Source organism: Lathyrus oleraceus, chromosome 6, assembly GCF_024323335.1.
Source record: "Lathyrus oleraceus cultivar Zhongwan6 chromosome 6, CAAS_Psat_ZW6_1.0, whole genome shotgun sequence".
Taxonomy (NCBI): Eukaryota; Viridiplantae; Streptophyta; class Magnoliopsida; order Fabales; family Fabaceae; genus Lathyrus; species Lathyrus oleraceus.
This window is the reverse complement of record NC_066584.1, coordinates 447,783,039-447,788,970: the sequence shown is the minus strand read 5'-3', so window position 1 is coordinate 447,788,970 and position 5,932 is coordinate 447,783,039. Positions and strand designations below refer to the sequence as shown.

The 5,932-nt window shown below is 38.9% G+C and overlaps 1 pseudogene; it reads right to left on the bottom strand.

The window, feature by feature from the left end:
- Positions 1-1,887: 1,887 nt before the first annotated feature.
- Positions 1,888-1,987, bottom strand: LOC127099103 (uncharacterized; annotated as a pseudogene).
- Between the last annotated feature and the right edge of the window lie 3,945 nt (positions 1,988-5,932).

Below are 5,932 nucleotides of genomic sequence, written 5' to 3'. Positions count from 1 at the left end.
TCTTTTCACGCTTTTGCTTATTTTTTTTTCTTTTCCAGCACTTAACATTGTTTATTTTATTTATTTCTTTTGCAAGCTTTACATTCTTTTTCCCTTGCAAATTTACCTTTCCCGTTTTAGCTTTTAGATATTTTTCGCATAATAGTTTCTACACCGGAAACTATTGTGCAACTTTATACTGGATTTAACCTTACGTTATATTCCAGTTTTATTTCCTTGATTTAATTTACTGTTTAATTGAAGAATCCAAGAACAAATCCTACCGGCTTGTGGTGGAGTGTTCAAGACTATTGTATTACGCATTCAGGTTCTTTAATCATTATTTAATATTTCGTTTTATTATTTATCTATATTATCTGCCTGGAATGAGTCTGTTTATGCATGATATAAATTCTTATTTATTTAGCATGTCTGGCTAATTTGCCTAGGTATCGGTATGTAAAGTAAGCAGAATAAGGGATCAAGACTGAGTCGGTCTATCTAAACTTAAAATCAAAATCAATCTTTTTACGGTCTCAACTTACAGGTTTAATAACAAGATTTTTTACAAAAGTAAAAGACATAAAGAAGTTAAAATCAATAGAGCGAGAGTTTGAGATTTTAACTGGACAGTGTAAGTTAGGCATTAATTCTAGATCAGGGCGAGAGCAAGTTTTAGAGTTAATTAAATTCTGACCTTTTCCAAAAAGTATTTTTAAAGATTGAATGTGAGGACGAGAGTTAAGCATTTGGATTTAATTATATAACCTAAGTCAACAGAGCGAGAGTTTGAGATAAGGGTGTTTAAAACGGTCAGTATTTTCTTAAAAAGAGTTTCTGCAACTTTATTGCTTTCAAAATATGGTTTTTGACTTAATTATAAGTGACAGCAACATTAATATAAAATCATGGTTTATTCAACAGAGCGAGAGTTTGAGATAGGACCTTTAACCAATAAAGTTAACCGAAACGATTCATTTTAAAATCAAGAAACCGACAAAGACTTGATTCCCTAGTTTTGACGAACTACATACCGATATCCGTTTTATTAATATTTAATCTAGATATTAGTTTAGCTCTTAGTTTTTTCCCAAACAATCAAACATTTTCACCTTAGATTTACGTAGTAACCTTAGATAACGGTATATCGATTCATAAGTCCCTGTGGGATCGATATCTTTTAAAACTACGCGATAGAACTGTGCACTTGCAGTTTGTATCCCATTCTCGACTCACCCAGTTGAGCGATCAAGTTTTTGGCGCCGTTGCCGGGGACTTTTATTCAATCGATATCGTAACTCTTCCGTTACGCTGTAGAGACTAAGGTTTCTTTTCCTTCTATTTTCTTTCTTTCGTTGATTTGTATGCCACGCACTCGCTCTCAAGGCGAACCGCTCTATTTACGAATCAACGATATCGAACTATATCTCCGAGTCTTACGACGAATTCGGGAATATCGTGCTGAAAACAATCTCCCTCCTATAGACCTTCCTGATCTCAAAGATTTTCCTTCTTTAACCGAGATGGCAGAACCAGCTCGTGCTCTTAGAGATTACGCCGCTCCATCGCAAGATGAACCGCATTCAAGTATTGCTCCGCCCGCAATCGAAGCAAACAACTTTGAACTTAAACCTTCGTTGTTGCAGGCTGTGCAACAGAACCAATTCTCTGGAAATCTTACCGAAGATCCAAACCTTCATTTATCCGTATTTGTCCAATACGCTGATACTGTTAAAGCTAATGGTGTCACTTCAGAGGCAATTCGACTTCGTCTTTTTCCTTTCTCATTAAGAGATAGCGCTAGAAGATGGCTTCAATCTCTTCCTTCCAACTCAGTCACCACATGGAACAAGTTGAAGAAAGTTTTTCTTGCTCGATATTTTCCGCCAAGCAAAACAGCTATGTTAAGAGCCCAGATAAACGGATTTAAACAGAAAGACAACGAGTCTCTTTTCGAAGCATGGGAAAGATACAAAGACATGATGAGACTTTGCCCACACCATGGTTTGGAAGACTGGTTAGTAATTCACACATTTTATAATGGTCTCTTATACAACACAAGGTTAACAATAGACGCCGCTGCAGGTGGTGCACTAATGAACAAACCTTACGCTGATGCTTACCAGCTTATCGAGAGCATGGCCCAAAACCACTATCAGTGGGGAACCGAACGAACAACGGTGGAAAAACCTCAACCGAAAACTGGCATGTACGAGATAAGTAACCTTGATCACGTCAATGCAAAAGTGGATGCTTTGGTCCAGAAAATTGAAAGTTTAAACGTATCACCTCCAGCCGCCGTGGTTGCTATAACTCAGAATTGCGAGGTCTGTGGAATCCAAGGCCACACTCCTGCGGAATGTCAACTCTTGACTGGAATCCAAGCAGAGCAAGTAAACTATGCTCAAGGAAGCCCCTATTCGAATACCTATAACCCAAATTGGAAGAACCGTCCAAACTTCTCATATAAGAGTAATAATGCTTTATACGCACCTGGACAGTCTCCAAGTCAAGCCCCATCTATACCTCCGGGATATCAGAAACCGAATCCTAACAATAATACCCCTAGAAAATCCAACTTGGAAATCATGATGGAAAACTTTATAGCTTCCCAACAACAAACCAATAAAGATTTCTTAAACCAGAACATACACACTGGCGAACAACTTAAACAACTAGCAAGCAAAGTAGATGCCCTGGCTACCCATAACAAAATGCTGGAAACGCAAATATCTCAAGTAGCTCAACAACAAGCACCTACTGCTGCACCAACTGGTACATTCCCTGGACAGCCCCAACCCAATCCGAGAAGCCAAGCTCATGCAATTATATTGAGAAGTGGAACGGAAGTGGAAGGACCGTCTGACCCAAGGATAGAAAACCAAAACCTTAAGAAATCTACTGAGGAAAGTGAACCTAAGGAAAAGGAAGAGAGTAATAAGGAAACCCTAGAAAAGAAGGAACCTTATGTACCTCCACCACCTTACAAACCACCCATACCTTACCCTCAAAGGCTTGTTAAAACCAAAGATGTAGGCCAATTTAGAAAATTTGTTGATCTCCTTAAACAATTAAACTTTACAATTCCGTTTACCGAAGCTATTATGCAGATGCCCTCATATGCTAAATTCTTAAAAGAAATTCTTTCTAATAAAAGGAAACTTGAGGATAGCGAAACCGTTACACTCCCTGCCGAATGTAGCGCTATAATCCAAAACATGCCCCCTAAACTCAAGGATCCGGGTAGTTTCTCTATACCCTGTCACATAGGAAAATTTGTCATCGACAAAGCCTTATGCGATTTAGGAGCCGGAATTAGCGTTATGCCTTTATCCATATCTAAGAAACTGGAAATGGGAGAATTAAGACCGACCAAAATGTCTGTGCAATTAGCAGATCGTTCCATCAAATATCCTGTAGGAATCCTTGAAAACGTTCCCGTACGCATAGGTCAGTTTTACATTCCCACTGACTTCACAATTATGGACATTAGAGAAGATGATACGACACCTATTATACTAGGAAGACCATTCTTAGCAACTGCCGGTGCAATCATAGACGTAAAACGAGGACGACTCACCTTCGAAGTAGGCGAAGAGAAAATTGAATTCATTCTTTCCCAATTCTTGAAAGCACCTGCAATAGAAGATACATGTTACTTCATGGATATCATCGATGAATGCATAAAAGAAGCAGAGTCAGGAGAAGACAAATCATCAGACTATCTTCTAGAGGACAAATCTAAACAATACCTAGCAATAACACCGGATCCTACGCAGTGTCTTAACAAACCAACCCCTGATTTGAAAACACTTCCCAAAAATCTGAGATATGAATTCCTAGACTTAGAACTTGAACGACCTGTGATAGTTAATGCAGATCTAGGAAGACTCGAAACAGAAAAACTCCTACATATCTTAAGAAAATATCCAACCGCACTAGGATACCACATCACCGATCTTAAAGGAATAAGCCCTTCTATTTGTATGCACCGCATCATGTTAGAAGAAGACTGTAAAACCTCTAGGGAACACCAGAGAAGACTAAATCCGATCCTAAGTGAGGTAGTAAAGAAAGAAATAACCAAGTTATTGGAAGCAGGTATTATATATCCTATATCTGATAGCAAATGGGTTAGTCCTGTACACGTCGTACCAAAGAAAGGAGGCATAACCGTTATTGAAAACGAAAAAGGAGAAACTATAACTAAACGAATCGAATCGGGATGGAGAATGTGCATTGATTATAGGAAACTAAACAAAGCAACCCGAAAAGATCATTTCCCTTTACCATTCATTGACCAAATGTTAGAACGATTAGCTAAACATTCACATTTCTGTTATTTAGACGGTTATTCAGGCTTCTTTCAAATACCAATTCACCCTGATGACCAAGAAAAGACAACATTCACATGCCCTTTTGGTACCTTCGCTTATAGACGAATGCCGTTTGGTCTGTGTAATGCCCCTGCAACTTTTCAAAGATGCATGATGGCAATATTCGCCGACTTTCTCGAAAACATCATGGAAGTATTTATGGATGACTTTTCTGTATACGGACAAAGTTTCGAAGAATGCCTTGAAAACCTAGAAAGAGTTCTGGAGCGATGTGTAAAAGTAAACTTAGTACTTAATTGGGAAAAGTGCCACTTTATGGTACAAGAAGGCATTGTTTTAGGACACATCATCTCGAACAGAGGAATTGAAGTAGACAAAGCCAAAATAGAGGTAATCGAAAATCTTCAACCCCCAAGAACTGTGAGAGAAGTACGAAGTTTTTTAGGACACGCCGGTTTTTACCGACGATTCATCAAAGACTTCTCTAAGATAACTAAACCCTTAACCGGACTGTTGATGAAAGATGTTGAATTCATATTCGACGATAACTGTTTAAAAGCATTTCAAACTCTTAAACAAGCATTGATCTCCGCACCCATTATGCAGACACCAGACTGGAATGAACCATTCGAAATAATGTGCGATGCCAGTGATTATGCTGTAGGTGCTGTTTTAGGACAAAGAAAGGATAAAAAGCTTCACGTTATATATTACGCTAGCAGAACCCTGGATGAAGCACAGATGAATTATGCCACAACCGAGAAAGAACTCCTAGCAGTGGTATTTGCGCTAGATAAATTTCGTTCTTACCTGGTAGGAGCCAAAATAATAGTTTACACTGATCACGCTGCTATCAGGTACCTTTTAACAAAAAGGATGCTAAACCTAGACTCCTAAGATGGATCTTGTTACTACAAGAATTCGACTTAGAAATCAAGGACAAGAAAGGAACTGAAAACGTAGTAGCAGACCACCTCTCTAGACTTGAGAACCTTGAACCGGAAAGAACATCCATTAATGATGATTTCTCGTATGATAAACTCATAGCTACTTTGGAAGAGAACAACTCCGACATGCAAGTAGAAACCACCTTAGCTATATCTGTCACACCATGGTACGCTGATCTAGTCAATTATTTAGCTGCCGGAATAGTTCCACCTACTTTATCTTACCAGCAGAAGAAACGATTCTTCCACGACATAAAACACTATTACTGGGATGATCCCTTACTTTTCAAAAGAGGTCCCGATGGTATTTTCCGTCGATGTATACCCGAAGAAGAGGTAGAAAATATAATCCAACACTGTCACTCTGCGCCTTATGGTGGACACACAAGTACATCCAAGACCTGCTCTAAAATCCTACAAGCTGGCTTTTATTGGCCAACTATATGGAAGGACGTACATGCGGCTATTAAGGAGTGTGACAGATGTCAACGCACGGGAAACATATCTAGACGTGACGAGATGCCACAAAAAGGTATTTTGGAAGTAGAGATTTTTGACGTGTGGGGGATAGACTTCATGGGACCTTTCCCATCCTCTTTCGGTAACAAATACATACTCGTGGCAGTTGACTACGTATCAAAATGGATCGAAGCTATAGCTTCTCCAACA